This window comes from Hippocampus guttulatus, chromosome 8 (genome assembly GCF_054856545.1).
Source record: "Hippocampus guttulatus isolate MCC_2025c chromosome 8, RoL_Hgut_1.0, whole genome shotgun sequence".
Lineage (NCBI taxonomy): Eukaryota > Metazoa > Chordata > Actinopteri > Syngnathiformes > Syngnathidae > Hippocampus > Hippocampus guttulatus.
In genome coordinates, this window is record NC_141268.1 from 2,158,872 (window position 1) to 2,181,212 (window position 22,341).

Genomic DNA, 22,341 nt, shown 5'->3' on the forward strand with positions numbered 1-22,341 from the left:
CAGGAATGGCATCACCCAGTTCAACTTCACATTAACCTATCACCAAGGATCTCGTAATAAAAAGACTGATGCTCTCTCCTGACTTCATGATCCAGCAGTGGATGAGACCAGGACTGAAGCCATTCTTCCTGGCCATTGCATCATGAGGACGCTTCACTGGGAGATCAAGCAGTGGATGAAGGAGGCTTTTAAAGAAACATCTGTTCCTGAGGGTTGTCCCGAGGGCCGTTTATTAGTTTCAGCGGCGTTCTGAGATGTTAAAATGGGGGCATGCTTCTAAAGTGGCATGCCATCCTGGAGTAAACAGCACATTCGTCATGAAAAATCAATGGTTCTGGTGGCCCGATTATCAAGGAGGCTGTCAAGAACTTGTTCAGCCTGTATGTGTGGCAAAACTTCACGACTGCTTTGGCCATTGCCTGGTCACTTATTTCTTTGGATTTTGTGAGTGGACTTACTGTGTCTCAAGGAAAATTTGTTATACTTGCCGTCGTGGACCAATTTTCCAAAATGACTAATTTCTTGGCCCTCTCCAAGCTCCCATCATCGTTAGACACAGCTCAGCTGCTCAAACGTGTGTGTGTTCTGACTCCAGTGTATCCCTTGGGACTTGTCTCTGATCGTGGGCCTCAGTTTACATCTCATATGTGGAAGACATTTTACAGAGCTATGGGAGCCACGGCCAGCCTCTCGTCAAGCTATCATCTGCAGTCTAATGGCCAATGTGAAAGGGTCAACCAAGACCTGGAGACGGCCCTCCGGTGTGTCAGCTTTCATCAGCCTGCTACATGGGCCAGTCACCTGCCATGGGTTGAATACGCCCACAACACCTTCGCCTCGTCTGTCACAGGTTGGGCCCCGTTTATGGCTGCATAACGTTACCAACACCCACTATTTCCTTCCCAAGAAGGTCAGGTAGACATCCTGTCCATTCAACTTCACTTAAAGTAAGCCTATCGTGTTTGAAGGGAGAACAGAGCAGTGTTATCGAGCCCTGCTGAACGCAATCAGCAAATTACAGAACGTCGACGATGTCCTGCATCCGAGTATCGCCCTGAACATAAGGTATTGCTTTCCATGCAGGATCTGCATCTGGCAGGCAACTCACGTAAGTTTGGACCTTGGTCATCAGACCTTTCAAGGTGGAGGCCCCACTCCTGGATCTTGGATCCTAATCTGTGAGATCCATTCTGCTGATCTGTCCAAATCGGTAGTCAGCCAGGAGGCGTCCGTTGAGGGTGCAGTTGGAGTGAAGGGCGTTTCCCTCCTGCCGGTGCACTTAATGAGAGAAGCCTTTTGTCCGTAAAATACCCATTACTGGGGCGATCATTGTGGTGTTTTTGGAGGTTGATGTGGGGATAAATCGAGATGTCTACAAACATTATGTTGACATTCACTGAATGAGAATCAAAGACAGCAATAACATAGCCAAACCATACGTGGATTGGAATACATTTTTAAATGGACAAGGGAGCTGCTTCCACCATGACCTTATCTGTTTGGGCTCACACTAGTGTGAGAATTGGCAGAACTGTGAGAGCTTTGGTGGGATTTCACAGCTATTTAAATTTGAGACGGTTTAACAGTAGTTACCTTCTCCTTCGTTAAACAGAATGTGAATAATCTACATGTTTGTATATGTATTTCTCCATTGCAGTATTTTATAAAGTAACCTTCAGTTCTTCTCCTTGAAAGGATAACATGTGTCACCAATTTTAAAAACTATCAGAAGCAACAGTCATATTGTCGTCTGTGTGTGTGTGTGTGTGTGTGTGTTTTAGCTCCAGCTGGGGTGAAGGGCGTTTCCCTCCAGCTGGCGCACCTGTTCCCTGTCATCATTACCCTTGTATTGAAGGACTCTGACATTTGTCACTTTTTGTCGGATTATTAGGGCGGCCCGGTAGTCCAGTGGTTAGCACGTCGACTTCACAGTGCAGAGGTACTGGGTTCAATTCAAGCTCCGGGCCTGCGTGGGTTTTCTCCAGGTACTCCGGTTTCCCCCCACATTCCAAAAACATACATGGCAGGCTGATTGAACACTCTAAAATTGTCCCTAGGTGTGAGTGTGGGCGTGGATGGTTGTTCGTGTCTGTGTGCCCTGCGATTGGCTGGCAACCGATTCAGGGTGTCCCCCGGCAACTGCCCGAAGACTGCTGGGATAGGCTCCAGCACCCCCCGCGACCCTTGTGAGGATGAAGCGGTTCGGAAGATGAACGAATGTCGGATTATTGACCTCATTTGCTGTTCATTCTCAAGTGTTGTTTTCTCGACCTCTCGATCTTGTCATCGTCGTTCTTCTTCCGTTAATTCCACGTTTAGTAAGTATAGTCATTGTTCAGTCATTTGATCATGTCTGCATTTCTGGGATCCGAAACATTATTTGGGTCGTTTCGAACTTGACACATAAATATGAGTTAAATACCTTAATTGTGTTGCAGCTCAATATGAATAAAATCCAATCTCACTTTAGTCCCAAGGGTGGTATTGATTTTCCACAATGACTACCTGACCTACATGCCTGAGGGAGGTAATCAAATGGCACTGGCCTTATTTTTTTATGTCATTGTCATGCATACATTATAAGCAATTTGTGTTTTCCAAAACATTTGTTCAAATGTTAAGGTATGTGCTTTAAAATTGCAAATGCATAATGTGTTGTTAAACTGCATCATGTGTAGTGAACAAGGCAGCTGTGAAGAAATGAGGTCCTTTTATCGTGGCTCACAGGTGTGATCAGCAAAAGAAGGAAGCAATCCTCTTAGAAAATAGCAATTAATCTTACCATGATTCTGTTTATCCTGTTTTACAGAAATCAAACATTTCAAGTGATGTGTCCTCGATGATGTGTAAGGATAATAGTTAATCCAGTTACTGTTAATGCACATTGGTTTTTGACAAAGTTTATTTATATATACAGTATGTACACAGTCGAAAACCGAAACCATGTTTCCCATTGGAATCAATGTAAAAATTTTTAATCCATTCCATGTCAAGAAAACCACTTTTTTTAAACCACTTTTTTTTTCTTTTTTTTTTTTTTTACAATTTCACACCATAAACTGTGCACATGTAATAAAAGAGCAGGTAATATGTAAAATACTGTACAAACAAACTGTAATATGTTTTATTTTCACCAATTTTAACATTAACATAGTAACATAAAAATTGAAGGAACATCTCTCTCTCTCTCTTTCTGTCATGGGGCATGCGCCTATCCCAGCTGTCATCGGGCAGTAGGCGGGGGACATCCTGGACCAGTTGCCAGCCAATCGCAGGGCACACAAAATCTCAGAAAAAAAATTGTAGACATTTTTAACGTGTGAAAAAAGCCCCCACTTCTTATTCTTACAGTTCAGTACCTGTGGTAACAGGGAGGAAGGTTAATTCTTGGAAGGAGTATCCTCTTCCGTAACTTTGGGTAACTCGACTCCAGCAATTTTCTTCAGTTGGGGAGAGTCTGCCACAGGTTGTTCCTTCCTTTTTGTAAAGAACCTCTCGAGTGTAACTTCTTTCTGCCTTCTTTTGAGAACTTTCCGAAAGTGGCTCATAACAATGTCATTAAATGCATACACAGCTCTACTGCTTGCGGCTTTATCTGGATGATACAGGTCCACAAAGTTTTGGATATCATTCCATTTTGTACAAATGTCTTTGATGCTAGCAGGAGAGGCATCCTTCCTTCCCCCATCCTCATCAGAAGACATCTCCTTCAGTGTCTTCTTCTGCTCTTCCTGAAGGTGCAGAAATTCTTCTGTTGTGAGCTTGTCACGATGTTCGGCGATTAGTTCCTCGACATCACTGATGTCCATCTCCAAACCGAGAGTTTGCCCCATATTGACAATTTCGTTAATCAGTTGCCTATCCTCTTGCGATTCGTCCTCGACATCAGCAGCTGTGCTGGCACTAGCAACACTCCTAAGCCCTTCAGGTTCACGTCCAGAAACTAAATCGGGCCACAATTTCCTCCATGCGGAGTTCAGAGTCCTATTTGACACTTGGTTCCAGGCTTTGTCGATGAGGGTGATGCAGTGATAGATATTGAAATGATGCTTCCAAAAATCTCAAAGGGTTAGCTGAGTGTCACTAGTCACCTCGAAGCATCGTTGGAATAGGAATTTTGTGTACAGCTTCTTGAAATTGGAAATTACTTGCTGGTCCATCGGTTGAAGCAGTGGTGTCGTATTCGGAGGAAGAAACTTGATTTTGATTAAATCAAATTCTTCTGTTAAGTCATCCTCCAAACCTGGAGGGTGGGCAGGAGCATTATCCATGAAAAGACAGCAGCGTAATGGCAACTTTTTGTCCTCCAAATATTTTTTTACGGCCGGGGAAAACTCCTCATGCACCCACTCGGTACAAAATTGTCTGGTCAGCCAAGCCTTTGTATTAGACCTCCATATAACAGGCAATCTACCCTTGATTATGTTGTTTTCCTTGAATGATCTGGGATTCTCTGAATGGTAAATAAGAAGAGGCTTCATCTTGCAATCGCCACTACCATTACCACATAACAGAAGAGTTAACCTGTCCTTCATAGGTTTGTGGCCTGGAAACGACTTCTCCTCGCGCGTGATGTAGGTCCTTCGTGGCATTTTTTTCCAAAAAAGTCCAGTCTCGTCCATATTAGAAGTTTGCTGGGGAAGATATTCCTCAGCCTTGATGAGACTTTCGAACTCAACTTTGAACTTTTCGGCAGCTTCCTTGTCTGAACTGGCTGCCTCCCCATGACGAATCACGAAGTGTATCCCACTTCGTGCCCTAAATTTCTCAAACCATCCTCTGCTTGCTTTAAAATCAAAATCTTCAGGAACAATGCCCAGATCTTTTTTTTTTTTCTTTTTTCAAATCTTCAAACAATTGCTTTACTTTGCCGCAAATTGTATCTTGGCTCAAACTGTCCCCTGCTTGCTGTTTCTTAGTGATGAAAATAAGCAAAAGCTTCTCCACTTCTCATACTTGTGGCCTTTGTTTGCTAAACACACGAGATCCTTTTGCTACATCACTGACTTTCAGTGGTCTTTCGTTTTTAGGATGCAGCTGATGGTGGATTTCGGCATCCTGAACTCCTTAGCCAACACAGACGCACGCACACCTGAGTCATATTTCGCGATCAAATCTTTATTAAATTCTATAGTTTTGCGCACTATTTTCCTCTTTTTTTCACCAACTTTACTTCTTCCACTTGCTTTCTTTGGTGCCATGATTAGGGACTGATAAACAATGCAGAAATAACAGTCCGATATTACGTCGTTCTCACCAGACACGTCTGCTTTTTAAAAAAAAACAACTTTATTGAACAATACAAACTCGTCTGCTCACAATGGACGCTACACGAGGAAGTGTCTCATCAAACACGTCTGCTTTTTTAAAAAAAACTTTATTGAACAATACAAACTCGTCTGCTCACAATGCATGCTACACGAGGAAGCGAAGCCGAGAGGAATGAAGTGACACATTCAACTGTGCTCAGTTAGTTCGAGAACCGAAATTTGTTCGCCATCCGAGGCATAAAAAACTCGAAATTTTTGTTCGAAAACCGAATGTATATATATATACACACACATACAGTAATCCCTCGCTATAACGCGGTTCACCTTCCGCGGCTTCGCTGTTTCACGGATTTTTTTAGCGCAGTTTTTTTTTTTTTTTTTTTTTTAAACAATTGTGCTCTGCATCCTGATTGGCTAAGGGACTGACCAACGTGAACAGTCTCCGCGCCTTGTCTCTGTACAGCTTGCCAATTTTACCTTTGCAAATTTTTGGTCTCTGGTTTTATTGTATCAGTGGCGGATGCTGGTCTGTCAAGGAGGGGAAGCTCAATTTCGGCCTCCATAGAATCCAATACATGCTGATTTATATAGCGCTTTCACAACAGCGGCAGCTGTAACAAAGCGTTTAACAAAACAGTTAACATAAAGTAAAATAAATAAACACAACACATAACATAAAACACGGACAGTCGTGCAGCATCATCATACATCATAAAATTTGTTTATTTATACGTGAATTCTACTTTCCGTTCCTTTAAAAAAAAAAATGAAAGCAATAAGATCAGTGATTGGCTCATTTCGCTGGCAATCAAAAAGAGATTCAGCCTCCGACAGATCATCCAATCATCATGCAGAAAAGCTGAGCTTCCTGGCCAGCCTATAAACGCCCATTGTCCATAGACTCCCAGAGACGCTGAGCGTCCATTGGGCGGGACAAAACCAACATTTTTCCAATGACTCGTCTCGTTTCAATGCATTGGGACAACCTACACTGAACTACAGTATATTATTGAAAAAACTAGAAAGATATGGCATTAGGGTGTAGAGGTGTAGCTTATAAATGGATAAAAAGTTAATTAGAAAACAGATATCAGTACGTGCAACTCAACAATAAAAAGGCAAATCAACTGAAAATCACTCATGGAGTTCCTCAGGGGTCAGTGCTTGGTCCAAAACTATTCATCTTGTATATAAATGATATCTGCAAGGTCTCAAAACAATTTAATTTGTGTCCTATTTGCTGATGATACAACTTTTTACTGTTCTGGAATAAATCTGAAACAGCTCCTGACAACCGTAGAAAACGAATTAAACAAATTAAAAAAACTGGTTCGACAGAAATAAATTGTCACTTAACCTGAAAAAATCATAGTTAATTGTTTTTGGCACAAGACCAATCAAACATCAAGCTAAAATTAAGGTAAACTCAATTGAGATAGAAAAAGCGTATGAAACCAAGTTTCTCGGATTAGTAATAGACTCAAAACTATGTTGGAAGCCACATATCGATACCGTAAAAAGAAAAATAGCCAAAACCATAGGGATCCTCTCCAAAACCAAGGAAGTGCTAAATAAGAGATCTTTGTACACATTACACTCTTCATTATTATTATCATATTTGACCTACTGTGTGGAAATATGGGGAAATGCCTGCAAAACAAACACACTCCCTATTCTAAAACTACAAAAAAAAGCTATTCGAATTATTAATAGATCAAAATATACGGAACCCACAAATCCACTATTTATCAAATTAAATACGAAGAAATTTTATGACCTGGTTGACTTTAAAATCGCCCAATTAATGTACAAACACACACAATAACCTCCTCTGCCAAAACATTCTGAGGTTTTTCGAAATTCGAGAAAGCAGCTATGATTTAAGAGGTACCAACTTATTCAAAAACTCAAAACAAGAACAAACATCAAGCAAAGGTGTTAATCTGTGGAATAATTTCAAAACGGACCTGAAAATGAGTAAATTGCTTGCTGAGTTCAAAAACAAATTCAAAAAAATAGTACAAACAACTTGCATCAATCAGAGTTAAAAAGATAAAGTCTAAACATTAAATATAGTGATAAATCAGAACTAAGTTGATAAATCGAGAAAGCTATGGAAATAGCCATTATGAATACAAGAGAAAATTGACACAAGAGTGCGAGGGTGTGTATGTATAAAATCCCTGATACAAACCAAAAGTTGTAAAAATATCACGGTTAAGGGTAAAGCATGAGCCTTAATGGAGACTTCTTTCTTCTTACTTTCTTTCTTTTCTGATTGATATAAAAATGATTTATTAGATGTAAACACATAACACGGGATAGGACTAGATCAGATCCTTACTTCTTCCTACTCCCTTGAACATAATAACTGTGTTGAATGATGACTGATTTCTCTTTCCTTTTTACTTTTTACTTACCTTATTTTCTGTCAAATTATTACTGTATATGTTTTATGTTCAATAAACAAACCAAACCAAAAAAAACTCTCTAGACGCCCAGCGTCCGCGCGGTCGACGCTCAGCGGCCACACAGTTTAAAGCACAGTGAAGCTGCGGGAATGAAGATGAGTCGCGTCGTAACCAGTAAAAAGAAGCTGATTCGGAACAAAAGTTGATCGCGTTGTAGCGCATATTTAGTCAATGACATGTACACACAATTGTACTTAAACATATTTATTTGATCACTTACTTTTTGACATTTTAGGGGAAGTTGAGCTTCCCTTGCAGTCTTAGAGCAACTAATTGTGCTTCGTGCAACAAATGGTGCCCATGTAGAAGTGTATTAAAAGAGGTTTAAAAAAACCCTTTAATCAACACTGAATACAATAGAACAAATCTGAATAAAATATCTAATCAATTGCATTTTTAATAAATTTTTGAAATGGTAAAGAGACTTTATGGACACCCTGTATATAGATATACTGTATATATTAGATATACATAGATACAAGATTCCAAGATTCATTCTGATTTAAGTCTGGAAATTCAGATGTTCTGATCACTTTTCTACGCCCACTTGATGATCATTTTCCGACACAGCCCGAATTAAAACCCAAGTCCAAGGAAAGTCTTGAGTCTTTTTTCTTTTTTTTGTCAGCAAATTCCAATTCTTTTGCTCACATAAAAATGGGTGGATTCAGAGAAATATACTTCTAAGTGTCTTTTAAGTTGTATAAATGCCTGGAAATATAAGAAGTGACATGATCTCTCTGCTTCATCTTTTGATGTTATTGATGAAACTGAATGAAAATAAAATTAAACATTTTATTTTCATTTCTTTCATTTCGCTTTATTTTACTCTGGTGTCGGCAGCCAGGTTTTCATTGCAAACCAGAATGTTTTCTCAGTTGCCTTACCTTGATAAATAAAACTTACCGGTCAATAAAATGTCAAACGCGTGTTTCAGTTGACAACAAAAATAAAGGAACATGCTTCACTGTCCCGATACCTCTAGAGAACAATGTCAATGTATTGCGTGACATTTTATGAATCATTGATTTTGGGCAATTGATTAATATATTGGGCGTACCCCAAAACATACATTTATTTGGACATACTGTACATTGACTGGCATTATTCTTAGACAGTTGGTTTACTTTTTTTTATTCGTAGAATAGCGTAAAATAACAAGCAGCCTAAGCCTGACTTCGTCTCCGGTCCACATTTTCAATTCTTCTTTTGGTCTCAGTCTGTTGTCATTCTTTGTCTTTCAGACGCTGCTGTGCATTGTTGCGAAGAGCTATATAACTGAAATCATATTTTCCTTTAGGTTTGCAAACTCTCAAGGGAACCACGGAAAGAAAAAAAGGAAAATAACTAAATGTTTGACTTCACAGGTAAGACAACAAAACCAATTTTGAATTTGATTCAGTGTCCGAACAAAAATAGCAAGATTAGCAGAAAGGTTCCCCAAGTTCATAATAATGACACCATAGCCCAATGATTTGAGTTTATTCCTCCTGCGGTGTCAAGTGCACTTCAGCCCTCCACACAAACCACATCCCACCAGCTATTTAAAGTGTCAGCGGCTGCTCCCAATTACTCCTCCCCATGTTAAACCAGTAGCCCTGCCACAGACGCCTCCCTGCTGAGACTGTTATCTGTTTTCATATTCCCTTCCCTGACCCTCATCTTCTGTGCTTTTACTGTTTGTTTTTGCCAAAGATCGTGTTGTCGCTTCCAGCTGACCTTTGTTACATAAACAAACTCATGTTCCTCCCTCCTTCCATGACACCCACACGTCTTAAGTTTTTCCTTCTGTCGAACTTTTCTGTCAGGCTCCCCTTCTCTTGGCACTCTCACAAAACCCACTGTTTTGATACACTGTGAGTGTGAGCCAATCGTGATTTTTCCCAGGCAGTTGGGGTTGTTTTGGTTAAATAAGGCTGAATGGTGCTTCAGATGGGTGCCCAATTTTGTCATTCTTCTTCTGTGGGTTGAGTCCAGCTAGCATTAATTATTAATGCTGATGATCTTATATATTAATGATTAATATATAAGATCATTAGTCATCTTTGAAGTCAAGATGGCGCCCGAGTCTTTGTGTTTGTTTTGTCACTTTGTGTTTGTTGTTACGTCGTGTGGAGTTGATGTGGACTTTTTTCAGCATTTTTTGGCCACGACATTCATCAAGGAGGAGACTCTGTGCTTGGTGGTTGCGCCTTTTCGGCTGCATGGGTATACCAGCACTGTTTTTGACTGGGAGGAATGTCGGCGCCATTTGACTGTCGTTGCTGGACAGTCCCGGGGCGCTTGTGTCTTGCGCCTGTAATGGGCAGCATTTTTCACAGCCCCGCTTTGTTCAGCGGAGAGATCGGTGCTGTTGAACGGTCTGCGGCTGGATGGATGTAAGGCTTGAGGAGCCGATGACGAGAAGAAAGGAGCATTAGCGCGGAGCGCCGATGCGGATTTGGAACTGGGAGTCGCGGCTTGGAGTTTGAAGCGGATTACGTGGGACAGGAGAAGTGAACGAATCTCTTTTCGTCAATGGACGCTACAGCTTCGTGTTTGCTTTCAAAACTTAGCTTGTAGCAGACGTGTGCACATTTTCAGCATGACGTCTGACCCACTGGTGAAAGGACACTTTGATCCTCTCCTCTTTCATCTATAACTGCTTCAGACAACAAAGTGTATGCAGAAAAGTGGTGAAGATTGTACGACTGTCTGTGTCCTGTGTTGTGTTGTGTTATTTTTGTTATTTTGACTTCAAAATGGCGCCGCGAGAGTGGCTGCCTTTCCAGCAGCTCCTACATTTTGTTGTTCTACTTCTTCCTTTCATAACTTTGCTGCTGTGAATTGGGAATTTGTCCATTGCGAGACTAATAAAGGTTTTCTTATTCTTTTCTTATTGGTCCGCAGTTTCTGCATATTACCCAAACCCTGTAATTCATCTTTGGCTAGAATATGTTGGAGAATTGGCATACTAGTTTGAAAAGTTAGAGTCCTCAGCCGACTGACAGCTTTCAGGCACAAATCATATGCTGCGAGTAGATGCGATGACCATCCCTGCCAACTGATCACCAATTCCTGAAATGTTTTGCTGATATTAGTGACACATTGGTGACTCACAAGACCAATCTAAATCTTTAAAGCGAGAGAACCATTTACGCCATAGGTGTCAAACTCAAGGCCTGGGGACCAGATCCGGCCCGCCACATCATTTTATGTGGCCCCTTGAAAGAAAATCGTATGTGTGAGCGTGCATGATCCATGCAAAAAAATGTACAGAAAATGTCAAATTGTCATATGTAATAAATGACGTTGAGATTTTGCAATAATTTTGCTTCCCTTATAAGTAATAATGTGATTATGCGATTAAACATTTTTGTAGTTTCACTGTCATAACGGCCCTCCGGGGGAAGACGTCACTCAATTAGAATCAGAATCAGAATCATCTTTATTGGCCAAGTATGTAGAACACACAAGGAATTTGTCTCCGGTATAACACGCTGCATTAGTATCATCATAAACAAGGACATAACAAATAAGAATGGAAAAATAAGTATGGCAGGACATTCTGTAATGTAAGTGAACCGGAGTGCGGTGGTACCACCCAGTGAGACAATGTGCAAAGTATCAAGCAGAGCTAAAGTGATCAGTGGTAGAATACAATACTATAACAGTTGTACAGTTGGCGCAGAAAATCATTGAACCATTTTAAAGTGACCAGGGGCAGTATTTGTAGTACAAATGTGCAAAAATGAGTTTGACACCCCTGATTTACTCCATCACTTTATACACTTTAACTTCAAAAGTTCCCCACCACGATTATATTTTTAACACATCTTACATTGTACTCTTTCACAGCTGACGCTGCATCATAGCACAAACGAGATAACATTACCATCTTTTTTAAAACTGCTTTCTTCCTGGACAATTTGGGGTCATTTATTCAGACTTCTAAATTCCACTTGTTGGGGAAATTTGAAAGACATTGAAAGTGACCCGATGCCATCACTTGACGAGTAACATAATCTTCCTCAAATGTAGTTTATAGTGAATGCAAGATTTAGACTTATTTGAAGACAATCAGGTCTTTTAGGTTTTAACAGCCCACATGAAATGACGTTTTGGGCCACATTTTCCCTGCGGGCCTTGAGTTTTACACACATGGTCTATAGTCGTGATTCCCAACCTTTACTGAGACAAGGCACATAATTTAGTTAAAAATTAAATTAAAAATCTCATGGCACACCACACCAAACAAAAATGTCAAAAGGAGCGGATGCACACGTCAATTACCGCAGTTACTTTCTGTCCTTTCACCAAATGATGAGAAGAACATGTATTTGTCCTGTATGTCATAATAATAATAGAATAATACATTTAATTTATAAGCGTCTTTCAAGACACGCAAGGACACTTTATAACCAAAACAAGAACAATAAAACCACAGATTAAATTAATCTCTCCTTTTATTATTTATAATTTTAACTGAATATGCGATTTTAAATAGTGATTTTAAATAGTTGACGCCGGCAACATCGCCGTCGCGAGGAGCACCAGCCGACCCAGCCAGGCCGGCCAACACGCCCTGGTCTGCGGATCGGCCGCCGCTTCTGCCGTTGTCTCTGCGTGGCTGGCGGGAGGACGACCAAAAGGAGGTGATGCCCCTGGAGTCATCGAGGTGGAAGCCCCAACGAGATCCGTGGCGGATGCACCTCCGGGAAGGACGAGGAGTGACGCCCTGGAAGCGGTGCAGCGCAGGCGGGGAGCCCGACCACCGGAAGCAGAGCCCAAGAAGCCCCGCCACAGAGCACCAGTCACGGCAGTCCCCCCACGGGCAGACAGAGGAGCGACAGGACGGTTCACAGCAACACAGGCCCCGTAGACCCCCACCACGGAGGCAGAGGGGTGGAGAAGGCACGGGGCCCCGCCCGACAGCCCAACAGGCAGGACGCTGCGACAGCGCGACCGAGGACAACCGTGCGACGACCGACGGTCCAAAACTACAACGAATAGGAGTGTAGGGTTTCTCCCATGACGAGAGTAAACCGTAGAAATGACAGTAAACCGTAAAAAAACGCTAAAAAAGAAAAATTGCGGTTGAGCAGCGGCAGCCAGACACGCCAGCGTTCACTCAACCCGGAAGTACCCCGGAAGAGTCATATTATTTATTTGAGTCGCGAGCCATGATCACATGACCAGATCTCAAATTCCACCATGCCAAAAGCAATCTGCCCTTTTTCTGCACATCTCTGGATAATTACTACCCTGCTCCTCTGGCGTCACCTGCCTCTCAGAAGCTTCCACACCCTACTGTTTGCTGTCACGCTGCCCAGCTACCAAACACTTGCGACTCCTCTATTATGAGGCACTCCTAACATACCGGTACTTAAAATTTGAATTACATCCAAGAGTTATTTTTAAGCATCCTATGGTTTCTTGAATTGTACTATGGTATTATTATTGTGTGTGTGTGTGTATATATATATATATATAAATTTTAAAAAATCCTCGTCTCACCCCTCGGGTGGTGTCCATCCCTCATTCAGCTCGGGTCCTCTACCAGAGGTCAGGAAGCTTGAGGGTTCTGCGCAGTATCCTTGCTGTTCCCAGCACTGCACATTTCTGGACTGAGATGTCCGATGTTGTTCCCGGGATCTGTTGCAACCACTCATCTAGTTTGGGGGTCACTGCCCCAAGTGCTCCGACCACCACAGGCATGACTGTCACCTTTACCTTCCAGGCTCTTTCCAGCTCCTCTCTGAGCCCTTGGTATTTCTCGAGTTTCTCGTGTTCCTTCTTTGTGATGTTTCCATCACTTGGGACCGCTACATTCACGACATCGGCTTTCCTCTGCCCTTTATCTATGATGACGATATTTGGTTGGTTCACCATGACCATCTTGTCAGTCTGGATCTGGAAGTCCCACAGGATCTTCGCTCTGTCATTCTCCACGACCTTCGGAGGTGTTTTCCATTTTGACCTTGGGGTTTCCAGTCCATACTCCGCACAGATGTTTTGGTAGACTATGCCAGCCACCTGGTTATGGCGTTCCATGTAGGCTTTCCCTGCCAGCATCTTACACCCTGCAGTTATGTGTTGGATCGTCTCAGGTGCCTCTTTGCACAACCTACACCTTGGGTCTTTTCTAGTGTGGTATATCTGGGCCTCAATGGCTCTGGTGCTCAGGGCCTGCTCCTGAGCAGCCAGGATGAGTGCCTCTGTGGTGTCCTTCAGGCCAGCCCTCTCTAGCCACTGATAGGACTTCTTGAGATCAGCCACTTCAGTTATGGTCCGGTGGTACATCCCGTGTAGGGGCTTGTCCTCCCATGATGGTCCCTCTTCCAGGGCCTCATCCTCTGTTCCCCATTGTCTGAGACATTCTCTGAGTATGTCATCGGTTGGAGCCTTCTCCTTGATGTATTCATGGAGCTTGGATGTTTCATCCTGGACAGTGGCTCTCACACTCACTAGTCCCCGGCCTCCTTCCTTTCGGCTTGCGTACAGTCTCAGGGTGCTGGATTTGGGATGGAACCCTCCATGCATGATTATGAGCTTTCGGGTCTTAACGTCCGTGGTATGAATCTCTTCCTTTGGCCACCTTATTATTCCTGCAGGGTATCTGATCACTGGCAGGGCATAACTGTTTATTGCCCGGGTCTTATTCTTGCCATTGAGCTGGCTTCTTAGGACTTGCCTCACTCGCTTGGAGGTATATGGCCGTAGCCGCTTTCCTTGTTGCCAGTTCGAGGTTGCCATTGGCTTGTGATACACCGAGGTACTTGTAGCTGTCCTCAATGTCTGCTATTGTTCCTTCAGGGAGTGAGACCCCTACAGTGCTGACTACCTTTGCTCTCTTAGTCACCATCCGACTACATTTCTCAAGCCCGAATGACATCCCGATGTCGCTGCTGTAGATCCTGGTTGTGTGGATCAGGGAGTCTATGTCCCTTTCGCTCTTAGCATACAGTTTTATGTCATCCATGCAGAGGAGGTGACTGATCGTAGCTCCATTTCTGAGGCAGTATCCATGGCCTGTCTTGGTGATTACTTGGCTTAGGGGGTTCAGTCCTATGCAGAACAGCAGTGGGGAGAGTGCATCACCTTGGTATATGCCACATTTGATGGACACTTGGCTCCTCTGGTATCTCTACCAATGCCCTTCTGTGTTTCGCTCATGTATTGATCAATGTGTCCACTTATCTTAGCCGCAATAATGAGAAGCCGCAATGATGCCTGACATGAGCTTCCATGTTGTGGAGAGACAGGTTATTGGCCGATCGTTGGATGGGACTGCACCCTTTGAGGGATCCTTCATGATCAGGATCGTTCGCCCTTCGGTTAGCCATCCTGGGTGAGTCCCATCCCTCAGCAGCTGGTTCATTTGTGCTGCTAGGCGCTCATGGAGTGCTGTGAGTTTCTTTAGCCAGTAGGTGTGGACCATGTCCGGGCCTGGTGCTGTCCAGTTCTTCATATCTGAGACTCTTTCCTGTATGTCTGCCACTGTTATGGTAACTGGGTTCTGTTCAGGGAGGTTGCTGTGCTCCTCTCTCAGGGTCACCAGCCATTGTGCACTGCTGTTATGTGCAACCTCCTTCTCCCATATGCCTTTCCAGTACCTTTCAGTTTCCAGTCTTGGTGGGTCAGCTCTGTTGTTAGGACCCTGCCACTGAGCGTACACTTTCGCAGGTTGTGTTGCGAACAGCCTGTTTATTCGTCTGGCCTCATTCTCTTTCTTGTACCGCTTTAGGCGGCTGGACAAGGCTTGAAGCCTTTGTTTGGCAGTTTTGAGTGCTTCAGGTATGGTCATCTGGATGTACCTCTCGGGTATCGGCCTTTTCATCACCCCTCTCTGGGCCTCCGTCAATTGACTCACATCTTTCCGAGCCGCCTTGATCTTAGCCTCCGTCTTTTCCATAGTGGGTAACGTATCTCATGGCTTCCACGGTTGCTCTTATAGCCAAGCATCTCTAGGGTCACTGATGCTGAAGCGTATATCAGCTCATTGGTTTCTGTGATCGTTACGGTAGGGATCGCCCTCAGTGCTGCATTCACACTTTCCATGAGGCTTTCTGGTAGTACTTCACATATCCGTTGTAATCGGAGGTTGTCCAGCTTTCGTTCTCGCCATGATCTTAGCTTTCAGGTCAGCTGCTGCGTCGCTCAGCATTTCATTCATTGGGGCTGGCCTCCCAATCTCATCATCTGCATTCATTGGGGCTTGCCTCCCAATCTCTGGTATGACCTCCTCCTCTGATCTGGCAGCCTGGGGCCTTTCACCATGGAACCTGCGTTGTCCCTCATCAATCTCAAATTGTGACAGCAGTTGCCGTTTGTGGATGTTGGAACACTGAGCTCCTAGTTGTTTAGTGGTCAACCGTGACTGTGGTTTTCGAAGTCACCATTTGGCCCACATTCTCTGCATGTAACCCCTCTGACTAGGGTTGCTTGAGTAGTAGCATTCCAACAGAGCCATGTTATCGCATCTTGCCCATCTCCGCTTTGTTCCAGTAGCCCATTTTTCATCAAGGTGCTCTGGTTCCCCAGCACCTGACGCAGACCTTGTTTGGCCCGGCGACGTCTGAGCCGGCATGTCATTCGTTTTATTGTCTCTCATCATTGTATGAGGTAGGCATTTGCGTGAAGGATCTTGCCCAAGGACCCACACTGGATGGTGTTTTGTGCTCATTTTTGCCCCAAGCAGGATTCGAACCACCGTCTCCCGTACGCCAAACCGATGCCTTACCAACTGAGTTATCCATATATTTTTTTTTCTACACACACACACCGTATTTTCCACACTAAAAGGCGCACTGGATTATGAGGCGGACCTTCAATGAATGGTCTATTTTTAAATTTTTTTCATATATTGGACGCGCAGTTATAAGACGCAATCTACAATGATTGATTACTAGATGGCGCTACACTCCTTCCTTTCGACACGAGAGGCGTTCATGACCGTCTCCGAAAAATGTAAATTAACGATTACAGTGCTTCAATGAAACTACGAACATTTAAAATAATGCATAAAACCGGAAAATCAAGCGAGGAAATCACAAAATAAATTCTGTAGTCCCCCTTGGCATTTCCTTGAGCGTAGCTCCAACAGAACGATCAGATGTTGGTGAAATGTTGGAAACTGTACTGTCTCAGATGTTTTTGTTAGTTATTCCTTTGTTGTGTACTCACAAACGAGGAAATCACAAAATAAATTCTGTAGGGGGGGGGCTAAAGAATTGATTTTGTGATTTCCTCGCTTGCTTTTCTGTTTTGATGCATTATTTTCACAGAGGGGCAAGATGAGGATTTTATATATATATATATATATATATATATACATGTATATACCAACCGAGGTTTGACTGTGTTATATATATAAATTATTGCTGCTCATTGAGGCCTTTCAGTGACTGTTCAACTGCCACTGATATACAGTAAGTAAAGTGCATGTTTTAATATAATGTAAAACAGAGCTTGTTAGTCTAAGTGTTTAATTTATTAGGTAGCGTAAGTATTATAATCTATTTTTTTTATTGTTCTTCTTTCGTGTTGTGCATGGAATTTTGAGTACGCAAATGCTACCCCAGTCGAGTCCCGAAATTAGAAAAGCTGACTCAGCAGTTAATTAGTCCACCTTCATTAAATCTAGCCCCCTCCACTTCATGGGATTGCGGCACTGACCTTTGGAATGTTAACACAAGCTTACGTTTATACATGCACGCAAGCTGCTTTTCAGCCCGTGAAAACAATCAATGAAAACGGTGTGCTATTCTAGGAAAATACTTTGAACTTATTTTATTGTTCCAAAAATGAACTACAGTAGTTCTTATTTATGTGTCTATTTGTTTATTTAAACAATGCATGACTGCATGATCAGTCCACAGGAGTAGACACCTGCTATTTTCACCCTACAATCTACATGAGGATGAGCTTGTATGCTCTTTTTTTTATAAATGAGCAATTCAAACAAAAACAGGACTGTTGACTTTAATGTGCATGAATAAAGACAACGTGAGGTAGGAACCGCGCTTACACACAGGCGCACATGCACGCACGCACGTACACACTGACTAGGGCCCCGGTATCGTTTTATGAATACATAAAACACCTGCAGACTTTCGTCGATTAAACCCGTTCGGGTACAACACTGACAAAATACTTTTTAGTTTGGGAATGTGATTTTAAATTGTTTTTCTGTGTTGTGAATGGGATGTCTATGTGTGCCCTGCGTTTGGCTGGTGATGGTTGGCATTGGCAACTCGTTCATGGTGATCAAATTGTTACAGTCGGCAAAGGTAATGGCGGCAGAGGATCCAAAAGCGAAGGAGATGGGGGAAGGAAGGGTGCAGGGTCAAGTGGTCCGGTCAGGAAAATTTGGAGCCAGGCTGGGCAGGGAGGCAGGCACTGGAACAAGACAAACAAGAACAATTGAGTATGCACAAAAAATACAAAAATGGCAAGCGAGCAATGGCCTAGATACCACTCATAATGCGAGAATCATCTGGCACCCACTTGCAGATCAGCAGAGCTCTTACAGGGTTCGTACGGGTCCATAAAGTTCATAAAAATCAATCAAAAAAAAAGTTGTGAAATTATGTTCTTAATTGTCCATAATCTTCAGGGAAACCTTCTAAAATCCATAAAAATTAACCTGCGGTGTTCATTTCATTTGTGTATGTCATTTTCCCCACCCTTCCATTCATAGTTTTGTCGGAACATGCAGGACCTGGTACCTGCTCTGCTTTTTTGCCGTCTCCGATTAGTTCCGACGATGATCACGTGATCACTTCGGGTCATTCCGGGAAACAACAATAGATTGACGCCATCCTGGGGCAGTGAATGGATGGCTCGGCAAACAATTACCGTATTTTCTGGAAAAATCTATTCATCGAATTTATCGATCTCAACAAGTTTGTTTGTTTGTTTGTTTATTGAACATAAAACACATACAATAATAATTTGACTGAAAATAAAGTAAATAAAATAGTATAAAGGAAAGAGAAATCACTCATCATTCAACACAGTTATAATGTTCAAGGGAGTAGGAAGAAGTAAAAAACGTATCTAGTCCTACCCCGTGTTATGTGTTTATATCTAATAAATAATTTTTATATCAATCAGAAAAGAAAGAAAGTAAGAAGAAAGAAGTCTCCATTAAGGCTCATACTTTACCCTTAACCGTGATATTTTTACAACTTTTGGTTTGTATTGGGATTTTATACATACACACTCTTGTATCAATTTTCTCTTGTATTCATAATGGATATTTCAATACCTTTCTCTATTTATCAACTTAGTTCTGATTTATCATTATATTTAATGTTTAGAATTTATCATTTTAACTCTGATTGATGTAGGTTGTTTGTACTATTTTTTTGAATTATTTTTTGAACTCGGCAAGCGATTTACTCATTTTCAGGTCAGTTTCGAAATTATTCCACAGATTAACACCTTTGATAGATACACTTCTTTGCTTGATGTTTGTTCTTGTTTTGAGTTTTTTGAATAAGTTGGTGCCTCTTAAATCATAGCGGCTTTCTCGAATTTCGAAAAACTTCAGAATGTTTTGGCAGAGCAGGTTATTGTGTGCTTTGTACATTAATTGGGCAATTTTAAAGTCAACCAGGCAAAACAACCATTTAATTTGATACATAGTGGATTTGTGGATTCCGTATATTTTGATATAATAATTCGAATTGCTTTTTTTTGTAGTTTTAGAATAGGGAGTGTGTTTGTTTTGCAGGCATTTCCACACAGTAGGTCATATATGGTAATAATAATGAAGAGTATAATGTGTACAAAGATCTCTTATTTAGCACTTCCTTGGTTTTGAAGAGGATCCTTATGGTTTTGGCTATTTTTCTTTTTACGTTATCGATATGTGTCTTCCAGCATAGTTTTGAGTCTATTACTAATCCGAGAAACTTGGTTTCATACACTCTTTCTATCTCAATTGAGTTTACCATAATTTTAGCTTGGTGTTTGATTGGTCTTGTGCCAAAAACAATTAACTTGGATTTTTTTCAGGTTAAGTGACAATTTATTTCTGTCGAACCAGTTTTTTAATTTGTTTAATTTGTTTTCTATGGTTGTCAGGAGCTGTTTCAGATTTATTCCAGAACAATAGAAAGTTGTATCATCAGCAAATAAGACACATTTAAATAGTTTTGAGACCTTGCAGATCTCATTTATATATAAGATGACAGACAAGTGACAGACAAATATGTAGCGACGCCACTCGAGCGAAGTGCGCCTCAGCAGTCGATAGTCCGCTGCTCTCTGCTGCTGTGTGTGCGTCAGCTAAGCTTAGCTGTTGTTTCGGCTAGGCTAGCTTTTTGTTGTCGTAGATCAAAGCGTATTTGATTTGTGACGTCGGTTGCTTGGTTGAAACCAAAAGACGTGCTCGTGCGTACATGTTCGCGTGGACGCACACACAGCAGAGAGCAGCGGACTTTCGACTGCTGAGGCGCGCTTCGCTCGAGTGGCGTCGCTACAAATATTCCGGGACAATGCTATTTTCAAGTGGCGTGGCTGGAGAAGCTTGAACGTTTAAATCGGAAAATTTGCTGGCGATTATACATCGGCCTACTGCTGAGTGTGCAAGAAGGGCATCTCCGTGAGAGGTAAAACTTGTCATAGCCTCCTGGTCAAGTCAAATGCATTGAGGCACACAGCAAAACAGAAGAAAATTGATCGCCAAGAACTTGCAAAAGAGATTGAGGAGAAAACTAAGTCACTGTCTGCTATTCCCTAATTATTATATCAGTTTCATATTTGTCATTATAAAACATGTCTGATCATTGAAGGTGATATGAGGGAAAATAATAGGGTTGGACCATTTGGGATTTAGACTTCTGACATGCATTTCAGCTGTTCAGGTATACTGGATACTGCTAAGATGGGCAATAAGTACGACTGTTAGTGAAGCCAGATTTTTCTAAACCCTGTCCAGGTGACTCACATGACCATTACCTCTGTTCTTAGTGTTGTGTTTATTCGAAAATAAATTGAAGTTTTTTATTTTCTCAATTAAAATTTTTCTTTGTGTGTTTTATTTGAGAATTAATTAAAATGTTTTTTTCATTTTCCTACCTGTGATACAGGTAGCAAAGTGAAAATTTGACATACAGTATGTCAAATAAAGGGTTAAGTGATTGCCCCTAAAAATAAAGATGTGCCCTTCCTTTGGCAGCAATGATTTGAACACCAGCTCAGTGATATGTGGCTTTCTGTTCAGCCCAGGTATTGCTGATCGGGCATTAAATCCACGTGAATCCCCCGCTGAATGGAGAAAAAGTCCTTAAAAATGGCTAAATTGGTCCACAAAAGTCATTAAAAGGTCCATAAATAAAAAGCAAGTGGAAGAGTGGGAACCCTGTCTTATACGCAGGAGGTGATTGCTGATCAGCTGCAGGTGTGGGAGCACCCTCCGGCCCAGCCTGGTAATTCAAGGGAAAAAGACACAGAAGGTCCCTGGAAGTGGACTCTCCAAAATAAAAGCACAGAAGGAAGAGGGTCTGTGATGATACATCACACAAATTCTCTCACCTTAAATGAGGTACAATATTTAAAAAAAATGGATGGATGCATGTGTTTTAGCATCGGAAAATACAGAATTGTGTTCTTAAAAAAAGCAGGAGAGCACAGAGCTATAAGATGTGTACTTAATACAAAAACATCAAAACATAACTGGTGTAATTTTCTAATGTCTTCGCGCATCAAAGAATGAGCACAAACGTCTGCGAATAGGTTAGTTTTTCAGCCATTAGCTGAGGATGGCATCCAGAGAAAAAAAGATGAAAAAAAAATCAATCATGTTTTCGTATATGATGTTTATATTTTATCGATTGTATCAGCTTTAGTCTGGCAGTGGGAGCAGTGTGACACAGATAGTGATAGACCTGATTGACCATGACAATAAGTGAACAGTCAGCAAGATAAAGCTCTGGTAGTTTGAATTGCTTCTACAGACTGGAGAATATATGGCTGTCAGTATTGTTCTGCCGTGGTTAAACCAAGTAATTATAGCCTGGGATAGCGATGTTAATTTCCATGAACGTGTTCATGGCATTTCCCGTTGTTAATGTTAAAATGAGGCTAATGGATGTTATGCTAATAATAATGGCAGTGACGCTGTGTTCCAAGTATTTTGAATGAACATTTAAGTATGATAAACAGCTTGAAGCAAGAGTTAACCATAGCTTATGTTGTTGGTCCTGTGATCAGGGAAATATGCACATAAGCCACATATTTGTTTAAGACGCAGTTGTTAATGCTCGGTAAAAACTTGAAGTCTTAACTTTACGGCACATTTTGCTGTTTTTCCACAATAACATGGAGGCTGGATGGGCCTGGCAAACTCTGACCCGAGGGCCCGCTCGGTTCTTTAAACCAGCCCACAGAACATTTAATAATCGGGGTCACCATCATGGTGCCTACACACACCATCTTGCCCCAAAGGGTCTTATCAGTCACCGGCGGACGTATTCTCCTCAACATTGCTCACCAGTGATGGGAGATTATGAATTCTTTGCAATGTTGTAGAAGTGATCATTTAAATACAGGGTTGCACAATACACTGAGAAAAGTAATACCTTGCCGTAAAAAATGACACGGTTCAGCAC

General features: G+C 41.9%; 2 protein-coding genes across 4 annotated transcripts in view; one reads left to right on the forward strand and one right to left on the reverse strand.

Annotated features, from left to right (window-relative positions):
- The window catches only part of LOC147200821 (uncharacterized), a 69,502-nt gene that overhangs the window by 42,141 nt on the left and 5,020 nt on the right, over positions 1-22,341 (reverse strand). The gene's annotated exons all lie outside the window — the stretch shown is intronic.
- The window catches only part of plxnb1b (plexin b1b), a 180,488-nt gene that overhangs the window by 26,369 nt on the left and 131,778 nt on the right, over positions 1-22,341 (forward strand). The window contains exon 2 of one of the 3 annotated variants that reach the window (XM_086118521.1): positions 8,986-9,108. The exons of 1 other annotated variant lie outside the window; for it this stretch is intronic. The gene's annotated coding sequence lies outside the window, so the exon portion shown is untranslated. The remainder of the gene's footprint in view (positions 1-8,985; positions 9,109-22,341) is intronic. One more of the 3 variants, XM_086118522.1, reaches the window with a different exon arrangement.